Source organism: Cyphomyrmex costatus, unplaced genomic scaffold (genome assembly GCF_001594065.2).
Source record: "Cyphomyrmex costatus isolate MS0001 unplaced genomic scaffold, Ccosl1.0 scaffold33, whole genome shotgun sequence".
Taxonomy (NCBI): Eukaryota; Metazoa; Arthropoda; class Insecta; order Hymenoptera; family Formicidae; genus Cyphomyrmex; species Cyphomyrmex costatus.
The window spans coordinates 1484441-1506751 of record NW_017277450.1 but is presented as its reverse complement, the minus strand read 5'-3'; the positions used below and the strand labels follow the sequence as shown (position 1 = coordinate 1506751).

At 36.2% G+C, this 22311-nt stretch overlaps 1 protein-coding gene across 2 annotated transcripts in view; it reads right to left on the bottom strand.

The window, feature by feature from the left end:
- lilli (AF4/FMR2 family member lilliputian) overlaps positions 1-22311 on the bottom strand; it is a 268080-nt gene that overhangs the window by 124745 nt on the left and 121024 nt on the right. The gene's annotated exons all lie outside the window — the stretch shown is intronic.

Below are 22311 nucleotides of genomic sequence, written 5' to 3'. Positions count from 1 at the left end.
ATATATATATATATTATGTATGATATTCTGTTCATCTACAAACCGAGGGAAAACATTTCTGATAGAAAATAAATAAAGCAAATTTTTTATCAATCAGAATTCTGATTATCTCAATTAGAATTATAATAGATTATGAAAGTTCTGGTTTGTTCATTTTTAACTAGAATTCCTATTAATGTGCAACCCTTTTTTCAACGCAGGAGATAAACAATATACTATTTAATTTATTACTTGTTTTATTAATAAGATATAATATTGCACTGTGTAATTGTTATTTAAGCCCGTATAATTCTATTCTAGCAAGAACAAAATTTATATTAAAAACGACTTGTTTTTAATAGAACAAGTAAATATATTTCTCATGTATTTAACATCATTTTGTTCATTCCCTGCATTTCTATCGAAGAAACTGAAAAAAATGTTTTTCATTGAAAAAAAATTCGATTATCTGCCTTGCAGCAGGATACGAAATCTGCCTCTCAGTTTCGATATCGAAATTACACACCATTTGAATTAACGTACAATTAACAAACCGTCCTACGTGGTTTACTACGTGGCTTTTATTTTTCCTACCCCTGCGCTTATAAAGCCACAGAGAATAGAAGTACGCAAAGTATACCACAGCCGCCACCGCGTAATGCCCTGTGATTATTATTTTCCAATAGGAATAAAAAAAAAAAAGAGCGGAAAAGAACAAAATGTCGGGAAGAATACACGCGTGGGAGGAGTTCGGGAGATTCGCCCACTCGCACACTTTGCCATTATTCGGGTATCTCGGATAATTTTCCGGTAGCATATACTACAACGAACTGGGAGAAAGAGAGAGAGAGAGAGAGAGTTACTGAACCATTGTTTATTTCCTCTAGTAGTCCTCGACTTTCCCTCCACCTCCTTTCTTTCTGTCTCTTCACCTCACCCCCATTCATCTGCACCCTGTCCTACTCTATCCTTCTCCGTCGCTCTTTCTCTATCTCTTTCTATTTCCGGCTCTTACTACCTACGACTCTCGTCAAGCCACCGCATTATCCCACCCTCTCACACACCGGGTATTGATTCCGTCATACCACCCCCGTCGTGAGAGACCCAGGCTCTCTCCGGCGTGAATGTGTGCGTACACGTGTACGCGCACGTCGGTGCTCGACGTCACATTTGTGTGTGTATTTAGCCACTGAGCGCACCCCTTCCCCCTCTCCTCGCGGCCCCTCCCCCCTCCCCTCTGCCCTGTGCAGTCGGCGTAGCGCAGTCAAAGCGGCCAAAGCGGAAAGGGAACGAAGAAGGAAAACCGGTAGAGTAAGAGGAGAACGGGGTGCAAAGAGAGAAGAGCAGAGTCCGGGGCCGATGTGGGAGAGAGGCCAGTTTAATAAATTGCGCTAAATGGCAACTTGCGTGGTGCACGCGCACTACGAACGCGCACACGCACACAGACGCGAGCACGCGTAACGGAAACGCAACCCATGTAATGACAATGTTGTAAACGCACCGTTAAAAGTCCCGCCTCTATACCATATTCTATCCAACTATTCCAGCTGACCGTAAATTTCAACTTAACGCATGTACTTACATACGCAAATATGCCGACGCGTGTACCTGTGCAAATGGTTAATCGTATAAATATTAATTCTGTACGAGAGGAGAATAAATATTAATCCCGAACTGGCCAAAATGAAGAGATTTCGATTATCGTACGAAAAGCTACCGACAACGATACGGTGGAGAAATAAATGCTGCGGATATGAAATAAAGTATCGAACGGCAGATTTTAGATAATATTCGCGTTGCGAACAATTTTTTAATTTCGTTCTGTATTCCATATCGATCATCAAAGACTTTTTAATCGCGATATTTCCCGGTCTCGAGTGCGGTATACTAAATATAATGAAGGATTAAAATTTCAAACCTCATCACCGTTGTATGCATTACATAATTGCATTGTGCGTGGAATCCCGATCAATTATACACAATTCAATAGGAGGACGGGCTCGTAAATGTATGCATTTTAAATGCCATACACATTTTGTCGTAACAGAGCAAATCAAGAGCTTATACATTTAATTAACGCGTTCGTTGCGCCGAAAGCGCATGCTGAATTGTTTCCACGTGAAAAGTGTGTTTCACGCATAAACGCTTTTCGCGAAAAGGGAACGATGAAAAGGGAGGTTAATTAATTATGTCGTGCGTTGTGCAATAATTGGCTGTCCTTCGAGTGAAACGCGTCTCTATGACGGAAATCGTCCGTCCGCGTCGCGGCTAAATCGTCATGACGTTATTATTACATTGCGCGCGCGACATCGAAGCGGCGAATGCATTTTCATCTAAACGATTATTATAATGCGCGAAAGTAATATAAACACTTTCTGATTATCGTCGGTGGTTAATTATAAAACCCACCCGTGATTTTACCGGTGCGCGCTGCCAAACGAGCATGCGCGCGATTTATCGCGCAATCATTATGCAACGATATATAATTATTTAACTCGTTTAACGATTTATCCTCCCGGATTTCGCTTTAAACGATTTGCTGGTATAAAGAATTTTTAGCAATCGAGCGGTTTAACCGTAGCTATCAAATCATTTCTCCTTTTATAAACTTGAAAAGATGGATATAAAATCTAACTTCTTTTAACTTCAACATCAATTTTCCCCCAAGTCCTTATAATTTCTTTTAAAAATGTAAAATTAAATTAAACTCAACTTTCTCAATTTTAAAACCAAATTTCGAGAGTGTCAAAATGCGGGACCGTGTTAAATTTTTCAATTTAAAACGACAAAGTAAAAATCGTGAAATATCGAAACGTACAGTGACTATAGCAACTCTATTTCGTATATGCGATGTTTTGATTGTACAATATCGGTATAATAAAAAAATATTAGCTAAAAAAGATAATAGACAAAAAATTTTTGTCATAAATACGTTCTGAAATCCACTGCAAAACAACATTTGATTTATATTTATATAGCTTTATGTTGCGAAATGATAATATTTTGCTGTTTATTTTACGTATATAACTTTCAAACGAATAATTGGATCCAAATAAACTTTTGCACAAATATTTACTAGTTTTAGTAATATATGTAAAAAGTGATTTTTTTTTTCAAATTGTAATGTTATTTATCTTATCAAATTTGTAATAAGAAAATTGTGCTCAAATTTTACATAAAAACTCACATAATAAAATTTATATTTTTGTAATGTTTCGAGGTGGTGTGTTACTTTCAAAATTCTTTCGAGTGAAATCTTTGAAAATTAAGCCAACTTTAAAAAAATAGTTCAGTTTTCAATTTTTAATGCCTATTTCCACCAATGTAGATTAATCTTAATCTTAGATCAATTTACACTTTACCTTTTTCTAATCTTTAAAGCTAGAAAAAATATTGGTAAAAATGAGCATAATATGATAAGATTTCACTCTAAAAGTTTTAGAGAGTATGCATACATCCTTAATTACCGTTCAACATCAAGTAGTCTACTCGATAGGCTGAATATGCAAAGACGGCGAAAGCGAGCGCCGCATAAATCGCGAAATGCGCGAAAATCCGACCAGCGCGGAGAAACTGACGGACGTGCGCGACAATGGCGTCACCGGCGGATTATCGAATGAGGGAGATCGAGCGCGAAACGAAAACGCGCAATGCAAATTCGCGAGATACAGAACATATGTAAATCACGCGAGGCAGAGCCGCACGAAAATCGGAGCGGCTTTAAAAGCGGCGAAGACGGGGGCGGAGCTGTTCGCCGACTTCTTCATCCCCCTTAAAATTCAACCCGGTATTCTTCTCGGAGCAGATCTGAATAATGTAGTAGGCGACGAGAGAGGATGGCCAAGAGAGCACGCGTTCTGCATTCCCCCCTTCGCCGTCTGAAATCCAAAACTTAAAAGCCACATGGGCGAAGAGAATGCCGCCGGAAAGACGGGAAAAGACGGAAGAGAGTGTGATGGCGTTTTCAGAATTTCTCGATAGTTTTCCCATGGGGTATTAAAGGTTATTAAAAAACACAAAAACGATTTGAAAGACACTCAACACTCGGATGTATCTCGAACTATCGGCGCCTCGTTATCTCGATAACAGCCGATTTAACTTGACACAACGCAGAAATTTATAGACATGCTCGCACGTGTACACTGCGTGGTACGTAGAAACGAAAGGGTCATTCCCTCGATGTGCCGCACGTACGCGAGTCGAAGAGAGTCCTGAAAAACGCCCATTTTCATTTCGCATATACAAGTCAAAGAGACGTCGATATCCATCTGAAACTGGCACGATCAATGTCGTTCAACGACTCGGAAAGGAAGGAGCGAAGCTGGGGATGTTACAAAACTAACACGTTTTCCCTCGATTTCATTTTGTTCAATTAGCTTGCCGTTAAATATATCAAATGCATTACGTTTAATGTGCAATAAACGTCAATTAAATTCAGTTGTATGAAACAATTCATGTATTATTTATTTTCATTAAATGCAACGAAATGAATTTATCAAAGATATAGTAAAGAGATGAGTGAAATCGTATATAAATGATATACTATTTGCTATTAAAGTTATATTACAAGTGTTTAACAAAATCAAAAATTATGAAAAAATTATACTTTTATGTATAAAAAAGTTCATCTGCGATTTAAAACTTGGATAAAAAACGAGAAAAGTTTGTTTAAACTATAAAATCATTATAAGTGTAAATATTAACTTAATAAAACTGTTTTCATTTATATACATACATAAGAATCACTTTTATATACAGAAAGTACAAACTTCCCAATTTCAGTAACTTTTTGCAGAGACTATACGATCTTAATTAAAATTCGATTATCCTTTTAATTACCAATAAGATACTTTTAAAAAGAACAAAAATATGATGTGTGACAAATTAATAAAGCGTAACATGTTTCTTATTTCAAAAATTCTCTGTCTTGCGAACAAGTTTACCGGCGTAATCCAATTGCGTCAATAAATGATAAGTTTTTCAAGGCTACCAGTTCTGAAGTGACGTTCGAGAAAATCGACACGTTCCGCTCTGCCGATCGATCGATCCCATATTACCAACGCTCCTCCCGGCGCTGCTGTCCGCATCATAAATTGCCCCGGTAAATATCGTCCTTCCAACGATAGGATTCTCTCCGGTCGGGCGTACAATGGCGAATGACAAATGAGCGAGAGACAGAGCGAAATAAACGTGCGCGGGAATCGCCGATAGTATCGTGGGACAGCGAGGGAAGAAGACGGCGGAGTTTGTGCTCGCGCGAGGATGGACTCTCTCTCGCGCTTCTGCCGTGGGAATTTCTCGGTTAAGGAGAAAACGCGATTATTTCTGCTGCGGATCTATCTACCTGACCGCAAGGCCGAGTCATGCCCCTCTTCAGTTGTTCCGTTCCAAAAAGGGGTTTGTGAAGGAAGGTGAATGCAGATGCGATTATTGATTAGGACATATATTATGGAATTGTTGAAACTGGAATTACAATCGGAATTATTCCGTTTTTCCTATAAAACACATTAGAGATCTAAGAAATAATTAAACAATTTCGATCGGAATTCTGAATAATTTCATAATATATTCTTAGATTACAAGTCAATTGTACATATAAATGTGTAACGTTGGAGATTGTGCTAGTAACATAAACTAGAGACCCTAATCAGAGTCACGAAATAATGTCAAGGTCAGCGATACCAGTTTTCAGCAAAAATATATGAGTAATAGTGCGTATCGTATGATATCTATTAAGCTAGAAACACATCGAAAATCATAATCAATAAGCAAGAATCTGCCAATAACAAAAAAGAGAACATATAATATTACTTACGTCTTACTGCCTTATCTTTTTTTGTACGTGTCATGGGCTTTAAGTTAAGATTAGAAAATGCACAACTTAGTAACCGGCGTCTACAATAAGATTTTAAGCCGTGGAACTTAAGCTTTGAGTCTTATAAACAGTAAGACTTGGTCTATAATATACAAAGTAAAGCTTGAGAAGTAAAAATAAGAAATATTAACAAATCACAGTCAAATGTGAGGAAAATAATCGTCTGTTGAACAATTTCTCACTCTTATTTCTTATACCAAGCTTACTTCACATATTATATATTGTATTATACAGATCTGGTTTAAAAAAATGAACTAATCAAAATCAAATGTGAGGAAAATAATAACTATGATTGGTTAATTTCTTGGTTTAAGTAAATTTAATCTTAAATTTTACGCCGTAAAATTTAAACGTCGATTAGCAAAAACATATCTTTGATCTTCCTGTGTATAAATTCGCGATTACCTGTCTATAAATTTACCATGATGCTTGAACAGATGCCATGTAATTGACTTTGTGAATAATTACGGCTTTTATCAAGAGACATTTCTCGCGTTTCTCTCCGTTCGTGTATCCGGCGTGCTCAGATTTTGCGTACAACGGCGAAATTCGACACGACGCTTATCAGGCACGTACATCGAGAGGCAGTGGTTCGAAACATACGTGTGCGTACGCGATAATCCCGCGGAAATTATTTCGCCTCGACTCGTTAAAAAAAAAAAATTTTTTTTATCCGAATAACCGTAACACCGCCGCCGCGTTGTCCACACACAATTTCATCGAAATCACTCGGATACCATCCCTTCCACTAGTGTCGAGCATCGAAGAGAACATATTTTATCGACTAGATCATGAATATTAATAAAAAAAATGCAAATGTGCATTTGCAACATTATACAATTTAAATATAAAAAAGCACGTGTGTGCTCCGCGATATATAAAAATATAAATAGCAGTTAACGAAAACAAATTTGTTTATAAAAGCGCAACTAACCTCTCGAATTGCACAATTCTGATTTTAATAAAAGTAAAGCTTTACGTATATAAATTACATATAAATAGATAAATTTAAAAAGATTATTAAATTATATTTTTTTTAAATAATTTTGAAAATATGAACTTTGAAAAAAGTTATTTTCCAAAAATATTATTGATACAGATAAATAGAGGCAATTTTAGTATAAAAACTGTATTACACGCATCTTTTAATATTTCGAATAATTTGAGATATTACGAGAAAAGCTAAAAAAAAAATCGTTTTTACCACACTAATACTTTTTAAATTCATTTTTACGTAATCATTTACGTAATCTACAGTATAAAAAGTTTCACATTAAAATCAGAATTATACAATGCAAGATGTTTCCTTGTAAGTAATCGACACACGAGTCACTACTATTAACCACCGGTGCAAGCGCTATCGATCGCATGTTGCGCGCGTGCACGTGCGCTTTATGCAAATTCGATGGGTCGTACATGGATAAGTGTCACACATTATCCCGGCAAAAAGTTGGATCGCGTTTTAGCGCTGCTAGACAACAGGACGGCGCGATATCAGACGGCGTTTTGCACCGAATCGGCCTTAAACGAGGACGAGCGAAAAAGCACATTATATTACGCAGTCGAGCCCGTGCACGGCACTCTGACAGCAGGCAAAATGTATAAAGCGATCTCTCCTTGAGACACGGCACGCTCGATCGAACAGCCGGAGCGAAAGAGAAACACAGGCGGTGAAGGAGCGACCGATGCTTGTCGTGCGGAGCCTTTAACGTACAACATAATCCGACGATCTCGTGCGAGTAAACGCGTATATTCTCACTGCTATCCGCCGATTCTACAAAAGCCTTCCCAGCATGACGCGCGCGCTCATGGATTCCCCGTATTCTCCTCTCCAGAGCACCGAGCTGTTTTATATTTTATATACGCTACACATCATACTTCTCATAGCTTTCCTATCGCTGTCCTTTAATTCATACGTTTTTACCTCTTGATCCTAAATTGAACTAGCAAGCGACGTTAGATTACCGAATGGCTATTACCTGTAATTTCTGTCTATAAAATTAAAAAAAAATCTTTCGACAAAAAAAGATGTACGCATCGAATTTTGAAATTCATGATTTAAAGAGAGTTACGTTGATGATTAAAGTTTATATACATTTATACTCTTGATGTTGCTTTAATGAATGGGTTATTATCTTCGTCTATTAATTACCAGAAAATTCTTTCAATAAAGACAAGATTTGCTCGCTAGATTTTTGAAATTCACGATTTAAAGAAAGGCTTCGTTGAAGAGTCAAAGTGTACGTATATACTTATGCTCTTGATGTTACCGAATGGAGACTATCATCTAATGTCCGTCTGTCAATTGCCAAAATATTGTTTCGGTAAAAATATCTATACACTTCGTAAAATCCGTAGTATATAAAGAAAGTCACTTCGTTAAAGGGTCAGAGTACTTGCACTCTTCCAAGTACATGGCACAGCCAAGAGGAATAACCTTTTCAAATCGCTCATTTTGTTTTGTCCACCGGTCGCATTCAACGCCTGATTGCATCTTATAGTTAGTACCTCATTATATGCGGTGGTAATGCTACGTCTTGTTTCTCCGCGTCTTATTGTGCGCCGTTCGCGAAGGAACAGAGAGAAAGAGCGAGACAGAGAGGACCGATAAGCATGGCGGAGGTATACACGCACACGTCTTCACGCTCGCACACGTACGTGCGCAAAACGAAACGAGAAGCGAAGAGACCGCTCTCGTCCCCGCGGATCTAGCCAGTCTATAATCTGGCATTCACGTAGGCGCCAGTATCTGTGTCCGACGGGAACGGCGTGCGAATGTGTACATGCATCCACACATACATAAACCCCTGCAACTCGCTCATATACACATTCGTGCACACTCTCGTAGGACCGCGATCGCGCCGCACGTGTACACGCACACAACGCGCGCGCAAATCGAGAGATGCACGACGACGACGACGACGGGATGTACACGTACACACGCGACACGCGGAACGCGCACGTCTGGATTACGTAAAGCCACGAGGTCGGGTATAATGCGATCAAACGACCTACAAATCGCGGGGGCTTCGCTTTCCGCTTGGCGCAAGAGCGCGATGTAAACACTGCCGTTGCGCCGCGTGTAGGAACGAGCGCGCGGATTTGCGGACAATGTGCGCCCGAAGTCTATCCGTCGTCCCTTAATACGAAAATGAGATAAGACAGACTGAGATCACTGTAAATGCCTTATATTAAACGTCGCTACGAAAGAAAAGAGTGAGATGTGTATAAAATATATTTGAAAACAGAAGAAGCGTGTTCTCATTTTATATAATACATAAATTACGCTCTTAACAAAGAATTGATATAATTGAAAAGTTTTAACACAATTTAATTCACGATGAGTGTGAACTTCACTCTGGTTCCACAGATAATATAGATCGGCAATAATAACTTGATTAACATTATAATTAATTAAATTACTGCTTTACGTGTAAAATATAGTTTCACGTTTTACAATAAATTACATTCGTGCAGAAAGCTGTAATTTTTTGCCCTGGATTACACTCTCATGAGAAAATCGCTTCGTGCGAAACAATTAATATAAAACAAAAAAGTAATCGTATCTTCCAGCTCTGTTCGTTGCGCATATATTGCCTTAGGATTAGCGTATTGAGAAATAGATCCTTAACGCAACAATTTATCGCATGCTTCGTTGCAACGATATTCAATGTATATTCATACGTATATTATATGTCATTACTACCTCACAAATGATATTTACACGGTGATTAAACTTAATTGCTATGCATAATCTTTCTGCGATACACTAAGCATAAATAATCCTTAGCAATACCCAATCTGTCCGAGAGACTTTTTAACGTCGTTGAAACTACCGAACGAAAATAATTAAATGCATCTTAATATATTGCGGCGATAGAATTAAATAATAAAGACTTAACAAACTTTCGATAAGCCGTGCAAGGATTAATCGAGAAGGGCTTTTGCAAATAAAATCAGTTTCACGTTAAATCCTTCCACGAAGTTTTGGAATATCGGTGCGTATCTATATGTCGGCGTAACAACTGGATCAGACAATTTGCATGAAAGCAATGGCGATCGGTCGATTGGTTTTAGCGTGAGTGCAGGAAGCCCTAATGAATTCCCGACTACCAATACGTGTCGGGAAATGATCGTTGTTTGCCATCATCACTGCCGGGCATCGTCATCGTCATCGTCGTCATTGCACTCGCTTGGTATGTATTGCCATTAAAACCGAACGGAGCGGATTGCGTAATCCGCCTATTGGTATACACGATACATGAGCTTATCGCAAATGTTTCGATACACATGGCTGGAAGCGCGATATTTCGCAGGATAAAGGATAAACGATCATTGAGAAAACAACACCGTTATATTACACGTGCGTCACACGTTAATTAATGATTCGAAATTAAATTCTGACAAATTTAGAATCTGTTCTACGATTGTTATGCCCAAATTAAAACTGTTATATTTTCAATTTCTAACTTGTATACCTCAATTACGTTAATTAATTTCATTATGTTTAGATCGTATACTTTGTACACAACTGAGTCAATATTTTTGATATACAATAGAATCACTTTGTATAGAATCTGATTGCGAGAAGAATCGTTGTATTTTCAAGATGTTTAATATTTTTTTCAAAAACAAATCATGTGCAATTTAAAAAAATGATATAATTTGTTGAGTCAATTTAAAAAATTTATAGCATAGTAACAAAATTAAGTGCAAAAAATAATTGATTTGACGAGACGGAAACTCACGTGAATGTCGATTCCTTTGTCGTAGTTTATTAATTATTTTTCGCATCCGAGAGATCGAGTTTAATCACCGTCACTTCAAAAGCAAGATTATAAGCGCAGAGTGTTTAATTACACACGCGGACTTGTGCGCGCGAATGCGGCAATGACATTCATCCCATTCATCCGCGGTGTATTAATAAACGATGCTTCTCGCTATTAATCGAGATTTCAACGGGAAGAAACGACTCGTTAAACGCGTCCGTTAATCCGCCGGGATGCTGCTATTTTCAGGCGCGATAAAAGGCATTGCGTAACTCATAATATTCTCTCGTGTGAGCGGAATTTATATATTTATTTATTTATACATAGAAAGAGAGAGAGAGAGAGAGAGAAATATCTGCAACAGATATTAACTTTTTCAATTCAAATAAATGTAACAAGCTAGGATAAACTTTTCAATTTAAAATATTATATTCAGAAAATATCTTAGATAAAATACTTCAAATCTTTTTGAAAAATAAACTCTCATATCTTTCATTTACATAATTCAGAGTTAATTATTCTTTTAATCGGCTCGCATCTCGTTTCCTTACCAGAGAGCATATAAAAATAATAAAAGATTTAATGATAAAAAATATGTCGTTACATCTTTCATCATTTTTGTGTTCTAATAAAGATACGAAATTCGAATATTCGAGTCAGTTAAAAGAACAGTAATTCCGAGTTATGTAAATAAAAAGATGAGTTTCTTCTTAACTAGTAAAAATAACAAAACAGTGCAAAATACACAAACGTATTTTTAAATATGTACCTTCTACCTAGATTTTTTGTAATTGAAAACTCATAAAACAATTGAAAAAAATTTAATATTGTCTAATATTTTTAATTTTCCGCAAAACCATCCGACGAATAAGAAATAAGTTATCCTGCTGCAGCACATAGTATAAAGTACGATAGAAATTCGTGAAATCGTTCGCGATGGTACGTCGAGTCGAAGTTTCCGCCTGGTCGTTTATCGAAGAAAATTCGGGCTTCCGATTCTCTCCGTACTCTTATTATTCGGGTTTTCACGACGCGGCTTCGCCTGAACGTAAAGTCAATATATAGACACGGGTTATATCCGACAGGATACAGACAGAATCTCTCCGCCGTCCGCCCACGAAGGAAACGGGAGGATATCTCTTCGATACGTTGCAGCTCGCGGATCCTCGCCGCGATGCGACGCAATGTTTCTTTGCCCCCTTTAGTTCCGGCGCGTTTAACAGAAGCATATCGCGACGTTATGCCGGAAGAATGGTATCGGCACGTGACGGCAGCACCGTACATACTATATTTACGTGTACATAAATGCATCTGCGCTAGCGAGATCCTAGACGCGTAAATGCGCTTTTATGGCTGCGAAGTATTCTTACGATGCATGTCTCGTATTTTATAATGTAATAAATACGACATTACAGCCGCACTGCGTTGCGCAATAAAATACCGACGATTTTCATTTCTGACGGGTAATAATATTCGTTGCTAACAACATCTGAAGATACTCTCGACGTTGCGAGTTGCTTAATTCTCACGCTAAATCCTTGTTTATCGTGAAACTAATCTGGGTTTTTTTTACGTAAATTGTTTTACCTTAAATTTATTAATTCAATTAATACGTAACTCAATAAAGTTGTAGTAATATTAATCGAATGATCTTTTTAACTACGATTTATATGAATTTGCATTACTTATCGAACGAATCCGAGACGTTTGCGAAATCATGGAATAGAAGGCGGTTCCGATGAAACCAGCTTTCGATAAAATCCGAGAGAGAGACGGACAGAAAGTGCTATGTCGAGAAAGAGAAAAAGACTCGCTATCCGCTCGATTGAATTTTCTGCCCGGGGTGGATTCAACTTCCTTATGTGCACGTAAAGAAAAGTCGCCCAAGATTTTTTCGCGAAAATGGTGTCCGTCTTCTTATCAAATATCTTTACGATCGTTAATTATACTGTCAAAGTACGTGTAAAGGGAATTACGATTCGACCAGAACACAGGCTGCGCAACTAGAGATCACGTAATCAACGAGAGCGGTCACCTCCCCCTCCTTTCGCTCGATGCAAATTAAAAAAGCCGTTCCAACAGAAAAAGCATGTCGCAATCGATCGCTCCACAAAAATGCTCGGCATTCTGCACTTCGGCCCGCAGAATTTCGAGTGTACCAACAATTGCGAGCTTGATGGGAAAATGTAGAACAAAAGAGTATATATCGATTTACTCACCAAATGTTAATAGATACATTTTTGTAATATAATACCTAACCCAAAATGAAATAATACGTTGTATATAACGACTCGAAAAAAAATGCGCAGTTTTCGTTTACAACCGCAAATGTTAATTATACTTTAACAAAAATTTTCAATTAATCATGCAATTCTGAAACTAAAAAACTAGCCTAGAAAGAAACAGTTTTGCTGAATCTAAATATTTAGCTGAATACAAATTTGGCAATGATTTTGCTATATACTCAAACTAATTACTAGAATATCAAAATATTTTACTGCATTGCGCTCATCATGCTTCAGAGTTTTATGCAATTATTTTGATGGTTTAACAATATTATTTTCAGTTTCATTGTTAACTACTGTTTTACATACTTCGGCAAAAAAAGGTTCTTTCCATGAAAAGTACACTCTAGATCAAGTATGTCTAAAACTTAGCTCGCAAGCTAAATGCTTCCACTTCTCCATTGTTTCGTTGAACAAGAAAGATAGAAAAGAAAAAAAGATAGAGCAGCCAATCACTGAACAGAGCTCTAGTAGTCTATTCTTTTTGCTCTTTCTATCTATTTCACTCAACAAAATGATGGAGAGCTGGAAGCATTTAGCTGACGAGTTAAGTTTTGGACAAGCCTGTTCGAGATTAACCGACCAAATATAAATTAGACGTGTATAATACTAAAAATTAAACAAGTTAATTAAAATTAACATAAAAGTGAACTAAAAATTAAATTAAATTAATTACAATGAACTGAAAACTAAAAAATTAAGAAACACTTTCAATTAACCGACTAAATGTAAATTATTTTTCAGCTCTTAACTGTTAATTAAATAAAATTGAATCTCGAGTAAACTGTAAATAACGTTTTTCCAAGTCTTTCGTTCTTATATCCCATTGTACCTTGTTTTTAAATCCAGGCAAAATGCAGTGCTCGTGCAAATAAGAAAGTGGCGCTCTCGTTGCGGTAGTTTCAAAGATGACGACAAGGGAGAAAGAAAGACAATTCAACTCGGTCGTCTCTGTTTGAACACGGAGGAAAAGAAAGGAAAATGCGCGGGAGCGAGCTCTCTTATCTGCTGTGCAAAGGAATAAAACGCATTCTTCGTTGTGCTACGGAGAATGCGTTTTTCCCGCGGAAGAACGACAAATAACTTATCACGCGTGCTGACATCCACGAGTGTGTAAAGAGCGGGGCTCTTGACAAATCATGTCCACGAGCGGAGATAAAATAAGAACCGTCCGTAAAAACGACGGATCCCAGCTTATATGGCAGCATTATACAGTGCACATAAACAGAGAATGTCATTTCCTGAATATGATAACGTACGACGGAGGAGTTAAGTGTCTTTATCTCGAATTTTTCTTCTTTCCTTCAAGCTTCGGTTTAATATCGATATCAGTTTTACCGTAGCTCCAATAATATTTCGATCAGAATAAAATATTCGAAATATTAATATCACGAAACTACCTCCAATGGTAGAAATACGAGGAATATATTTATAAACTATATACGCATTTCTCTCATATTCTTTACTTGTGTTATGCTTTAATTAGCAATAGCCGATCTTTAGCCAAAAAATTTCTCTTGCTAAAACACTACACCTCTTTTAGAGACTACGCCGTCATATTTAACTCTCCACCACGGTAATTTTAATTTTCATCAGCGATAAAAGTCTTCTTCGAGAAACGAAGCAAATTTTTTTGTTCCACATTATATACAAATCTGAAAAAATTTTGATATATTTGTCAAAGCTTTAACAATGAATTTTTATCACCACGCAGATATTGTATTTGTTTTTTTTTTTACAGATTTAATTAAATTTATCTACTATAAAATTCTCAATTAAAATCTCGATGGTGCCTTTAAAGACCCCCAGCTGCTGGCGGAGGATTAAACCGTTTAAAAAAAATGTAAGTAGTTTCGAAGGCAAGCAAATTCCGATCGTTATTACGCATGAGCCACGTCGCAACAAATACGCAGATGTGCACACAAGAACCCTATCATAATTCCTCTTTCGAATATTAGCAGCGTTTCCCACATTACACCGCCGAATCTTCTCCACGCGTGAATTTCACGGATACGGGAATGCAAATGCACACCGTTAATCCCAGTAATAAATATGCACGGTTCCGCTTAACATTGCAGCCACGATGCGCCCAGCGTCGAGCTTCACGCTCGCGCAATAACGTCCCTCTTTTGCAGCACGTACAGCATCTTTATTTCCACCCGCGCAGATGACTTGCGTGCCGAAGTGCCTCCATCTGCGAGCCCCTCCGACGAGGTTCCATAACAATATCTCGCGACGGATGCTGCCGATCGAGATATGGAAAGTATTGACCACTAAAACTAGTATATTCCATAAATTCAGATTCAAACGTGGTATACAGATCGCCCTCTTTCAATGAACACAAATGTTCACACGGAAAGAACGGGTTTTTTTACTAAAGTATCTAAAAATAGTTACAAAATTAGTTACAGATTTGATAATAATTTTGTTTGACCATCAAAATAATTATACATTGACAAAACAATTAAACATTGATAACACTTGGTAAAAAAAATATTAACATTATAACATCAGAGTTTAAGCATACATAATTATTTTGATGGTTCAAATAAAATTATTTTCAAACCTGTATCTAATTAAACTTCTAGTTATTATACTTCAACAAAGTCGTTCTTTCTTCTTTCAAGTTAGCATCGCACTTTTTAAATGTCTTTATAGTTCTGAATACACTCTGAAGAATTTCTTCCTAAAGTTAAAAATAGTTTCGGTTTATTAATATTAAAATAATTATGTACATTGATAGAAACGTTTTAATATGTTTAACGTATTTATTTTGTTGATATGTGACTGATAACAAACACTTTGTATTTTTTTCATCTCAAAACTCGTTTAGCATAGTCAAAATTATGTTGATATAAATAATTCAAATTTGGTTAGAACAAGAATAAATTCTTCCAGAAGAGAAAGATTTCTTCGTTTCAAAGAAATGTTTCTTCAACTATACGGTTAAAGAAAAAATTTCTTTAATTCGTTCAATTCAAAGAAATATTTTCTCAACCATATAGCGAAGAAACATTCTTTGAATCGAAGAAACCTTTCTCTGGGTGTTTGACATACCAAACATCTTTCAGTGTAGAACGTTTAAACTGGTTTCTAGAATGTTAAAACTTTTGGCAGCATTGTGTCATCTTAATGTTTAAGCATAAATATTTTAATTATTTTAACAAATCCAATTTTATTTAATTATTTTAATAAAAATTATTTTAACAATCCAATAAAATTATTTCCAGATCTGTAAATATTTAGTCAATTTTTTAGATACTTCAGTAAAACTGTGCAGTCAATAAAACGTATACTGGAACATTTTTTCAATACTCTTATTTAATCAATTTTTTCGGTCGCACCGATAAAAGATACAGGAAAATCCTGCAGTATTTTATCGACTAATATCGCTATCAGAAACTCGTAGTATCTGACTTTGCTAGGAAAACACAACTAATAGCGTCTCTCTGAGGTCGATTTGTGCACATTGCTTTATTTATCGGACCGGGTAATCTCCCAACTAGTGAGCTTTAATCTCGACGAACTTTAAACACCGAGCTTGAAACACGATAAACTATCGCGCATGCGCAGTCAAGGGTACTTTCATTACAGACACAAACTGGGATAAAGATTCCTATAAAAATGTAACAGCATAGAAATGCAGATTTCTCTTTCGACAAGAATGTATGTAAAGTTCAAAAGCAAAATAACGAAACAAAGAAGGAGAAAAATGATAGAAATGTTGGAAATAAAATCGCGATTTTCCAACATCAGTATGTCTTTACTTCGCACGTTACAACATTAACAATATACAGAATGACGCATGTCATACCATTTGTTTAACATAATAAGACATTCATTTTTAACAAAATTGGTACAGAAATTATATAGAATTGGCTGAAAGATTAGATAATTAAATAATGATGTTTCGAATACTACCCTGTGTATTAGATGTTGCGTAAAAAATTGCTCTCTTTCTCTTATTTAATTAATTATAAATCTATATAAATCTATTAATTATAAATTAATATCTAAAATATATCATGTTGGATTAAGAAGACTTCCAACACAGCTGAAAGTTTGCAAAGTGCATCGTAATCTCTTGGACATTTTTTAAACGTCTCTTCGACTTCTACGTTATTTAGACCACCGGAATCCGGATACCACGTTCCCTCGTTAATCAATTCGAGCTACGTTCGATACTATATTCTTACAAGGCACAGCAAGCAACAAACCAGTATACATATTTTCGCGGCGTGAATAATTCCACAGATTGCAGTCGATATTTCACATCGCCCGCGCGCGGTGCATCAACGCGTCACGTTTCCCCGATATTGGGAGTGCGCGTTGACTCTACTCGGATACGGTATTCCACGCGGTAGACGAGGTACGTGACGCGTCACAGAAAAGTCGCGGAATCCGCTTTTCCGTTCGCGGCTGCGCCTTGCTTCAGAGAAGAAAGCGAGACAAAGAAAGAAAGAAGAATAGACAGAGACGAATAGAGACAAGAAAAAGACGAAGAAAGAGAAGAATCCAAAGTCATAAAAGCTGATCGAACTCGTAAGAAACCGGCGGCGCCATTTTCTCTCCTTCCTTTCTGTCTACGTCCCTCTTGCTTTCCCAGCCCGCTTTCCTTTCCTTTGATTTCCCTCTCTCTCCCTCTTTATCCTTCCGAGCTCTTCCCGTTTCTACTTCTACGTTCCGCTTGGATGACAAAGACGCTAAGCGGCTTCGCAACTCATCGTACGGTTACTAACGCGCGGTTACAGTTATGATTGTTAGGGAGCCGATCAAGTAACTTCTCAATCATGGTGAAAAAAACGTACGGCATGTCTGGTTTTGTAGTAACTGTGTTTAGAAACTGATGTATACGCGGCCTTTACCTTTGATCTTCTCCACAGTTCAATTTAATGAATTTCAAGTAAAGTTGTTACGTAAATGTAAATAAAAATGCGCGAATAAAATATATAAAGAGTTAATATGTCAATTCTACGACCTAAAATACACAAAAAGATTGATTTTGCCTCTATATAGTAAAAACAATTTTTATTTAAAAATGAATAAAGTAGATTCTGATCATATCAATTAGAATTCTTATCATAAGTGAATATCTGATTTTATCTCAACTAGACTTATAATACACTGGGAAAAATATTCTGGTTGTATTAACAAGAAGTACAAACAAAACGAATTTTAACGATAGAAATTAGAATTCTGGTTATACGTCGGCTAGAATATTTGACAGATTCAACTTTTCTAGTTGAATCTACGAAAATTCCAATTAATGTACAAGATATTTTTTTAATGTAGATTTAAAGATAAAATTTTAAGTTATATATATATTTATTTTCCATTGGAATCCCGATTAATGTAACCTGCAGATTGCTTTTACGGTGTAGTATCTGAAAATTTAGCCGGCTACAAATCTGAAAATAATTTTGTTAGACCATCAAAATTATTTTCAGATATATATATGCAGTTAAATTTTTAGATACTTTAACAAAATCGTTCTTTCCGTGTACCCAGACGTATTGATGTAAAAAAAAAAAAAAATAAATAAGATTCTGTTCTATTAATAAAAATGAGTAAACATGACTGCTAAAATCGAGGAATTCCTCGCTGATCGCGATGCTCAAGAGAATCAGATCGCACTACTCTCGCCAAATGCTCATTAAGGTTAAAAGTCGAGAAAACACCTGTTGAGTATGCGAAAGAGCCAATCGGAACATAGCTAGGAATTCATTCGCACCTCCGAATAAAAAAATTATATTAGCAATCCAAAGCCAAAACGCGGTGTCGCGCGAACGTAATGAGAGAATGCAGTTGTGTAATTAAGCGGTTTATCACGCCGAAGAGAACCAAATGCTTCTTTCGTTTCTATCATCGTGCAATAAAAAGCACTACCCGAAAAACTATGCAACGATTTTAAAATCATTAATATTTCAAATGTCAATTTTAATGTCACGTCGTAGACCGGTTGTAAAATCATAGAGAACTTCAACCGCGCAGAAATTTGTATGATTTTATCAGTTGCCGTTATCGCTGCTTTCACTGCCGTCGCTTTGATGAAATGATCTTTTTTACTCTTGAAAACGACTATTCGTAAAAAGGAAACGGCACGTATAACTAAGAATTATTGACTGTAAAATATTACTATATTCAAAACTGCTACCAAGGAACTATTAAAACTAAAGATCTTATAATAGAGTCTGCACGAAAAGAATGATTTTGTTGGAAAATCTAAAATTTAGCTATATACTTAGCTCTAAAATAATTTTGTTGTATACATATGATTATTGTAACGTATATTGTATATTATATCAAAGTAATTACGTACGCGCGAATCTCAAACATGATGAATTATAATGCAATCTAGTTTGGGACCTGCGTAATTACGTTAATGGTTCAACAAAATTGTTTTCAGCTCTGTATTTAGCTAAATTTTTAGATGCTACAGTAAAATAACAGTCAATAACACTTTCCGTGTGATCACGAGCAATTTTGTTAAAAGCGTCACGAGAGTGAAAGGCATATATACATGTATATAATATACTAATTATTCCTTGCATGTGTACTACTATCTTACTTTAACGTATACTGTCTCTCTATAACTTTAATTAAAATTATAGCGTGAGGTGGTAAAAGTTAGAGTGAAATTTACATGTATGTACATATACACACGGAAAGAACTATTTACTGAAGTATCTAAAAATGTATCTAACTATATAGATTTAAAAATAACTTTGTTGCACCATCAAAATAATTAGAAAAGAATCTCAAGTATAATAAGCAATGCTGCAAAAAGTTTCGACATTTTAACAACCAGTCTGAGTGTAGTACATAATTATTTAGATGGTTCAACAAAATTATTTTCAAATCTGTGTTTACACACGCATAAACTGAATTTTTAAATACTTAACAAAATTGTTCTTTCCATGCAGAAAAGAAATGCAATATTTCCTTTCTCATAAAATTTTAACAAAATTGTGGTCAGGCTCTTTACAGTCTTTAGTCAAAACAAATGATCTAAGCGAGGGGTAAACGATTGATTAGGGGTATTGCGAACGTCTTATAAGTTAGCGGAATAAAGTGAGCAGAATTGATTTTAACTAATAGTTTTATTTATTGCTAACAATGTCACAAGAAAAAAATTTGTGTTTGTTACTCTATTAGTTTTTTTTTTTTTAATAATAATCCGCTAAGGGAAAATTAAGTTAGTGGAACAATATATACTATAGAATAAACCCGATCGACGCAAAAATAACGAAGGAATTTGTTGTTTATTTGCTGTTGTCGAAATATGCAAGTTACGAATTTGTTGCTTGCGAAATAGGTATAAATAACAGTAAAAAACCTCAATGTACTCTTTGGCAACTTGTTAGCAACAAATGAGCAACAAATAAAAATGTTAGTTAAAATCAAGTCTGCTCACTTTATTCCACTAACTTATAAGACGTGCATTGCAGTGTACAGATTTAGGACATTACTGGGCATTACTTAAGAAAATTGTGCTCTATAATAAGCAATATATGAGGTCATAAATTACTAGGAATTAACATTATTATTGAAAGCATTATTGAACATGTAATAAAAATTGAGCATTAGTAATGATGTACACAATTTTTCTCAGCGGTTTACTCCTCAGATCTAAGATAATCTCTTTCATAACAGTCGCTTAGAAAGAAAAGTAAAATCTTTTTTCAATTTATAGTTATGACAGAATTCCCCAAAACAGATCATCCTGTTTCTTTTAAAGCTGGAGCTGGAGCTGAAGCATCGCAAATTAGAAACAAATTTCTCGTTTGAAGTTATACCGTTGAAGGACCTCTGTGCGGATAAAAGCCAAGGGTGAAAGTGAAGGGAAGAAAACAGAGAAGGAAAATTATGTTTACCAATCACAAGAAAATTCCGATGAATTCTTAACTTGGTCATATAATCATGTGAGGTTTTCTGAAGACTTTTCAGGTAGTTTCAATTATTAATCATGCCAGATTCGAAACGCCTTTTTGAATTATCGAGGCCTTAAAAATCTATGAATGGATACGTAACTCAGGAACCGTAAAATGTCTTACAAAGGAATGCAGAACGCTCAAAGAGAAAGTTCGAGGGAGACGAACCGAATGTCTTGCAAAATAAATGCATTAAGATGCGCTAACGCCCTCGTTACATTACGCAATACATAACGCTGAGTAATGCGAGTAATAAGTAACGCGAAGACATCGTCTTAAACAATGGCCGTCGCGAAAGTTGAATTGGAGCCTCTCGAGGTCGAAGGCGAAGGATCTCGGTTGCAGAGATAATTACATTACTCGTTTTTCCAAGCCGCGACTCGTCAAGCTACGAAGTTATTTCTTGATGAACAATGTTTGCGTTGAATCGTGTGTTTCTGCCAGTAGAAAGATTTCCAAGAAACGATAATATTCCGATTAAATTGTATGGCAATCACGTAAGCTATGTTTTAAGTGAGTAATTGGAATTTTCCGCATATCGATATCGGAAGATACGGTGATATGATATACATAATGTTTCTGAACTATTGTTCGTACTCTCTAAAATCTTTGGAATAGAATCTAATTCTAAACAGCGAAATCTCGTTAAAAATTAATAATTAAACCACTCTTCTTCAATATTGGCTCAATTGTCATTCTTTGTTGGCACTCTTTTATTCCATCAGATTCCACCCCAAACATTTTAGAAAGTAAAATTTGCAATTTTTATGTCCTCAATATACTCAAGCAAGTAAAAATCCAAATATTTACTCACGTAAATTTAAATCGAGTAGCACTGTAATTGAGATCATTAAACACTCTTCATATTACAATAAATTTATACACAGGGCAAGACTAGAGGGGGAAGCTATCGGTTAACGTTAATTGAAGCGGTCAGTGAATCTACTTGGCAAGGTGCCTGCCTACGATTACTAGCTAGGCGTAGTGAAGGACAGGGTAAAAAAAAGGGCGAGATGGCTCTCAAACGCAAGAGAAAGATCCATTAAGCGATCAGACAATGTGAAGTTGGGATTCTGCTTGAATAAATATGACAAGAGAGAAAAATCGTAAGAAACGAACGTCAGCCCGATTTTTTCGCTCATTAATTATTCGTGACTTCGCAACTACCGCAAATAGCAAGCAAACAGTGGTGCTTAATAAAATGCTATTTAATAAAACAAAATAACCTCATAAGCTCGTTTTAGAACTCGGTACGATCGTTAAATGGACGCGCGGCGAGATGCAATCGTGTGCGGCGAAATTGATCGACAGGCCGGTATTCGTCGCTACCTTCATTTCCCCGTATAGAAACATTTTTGGCATCATCTCGCCGAGAAAAAAGACCGCAAAATGTTCGGTGTGTCAATTTAACTGACACATGACGCTGTTCTCTTTATCGAAAAAGAGAGAAAAGAGGAGAAAAAAGTATTATC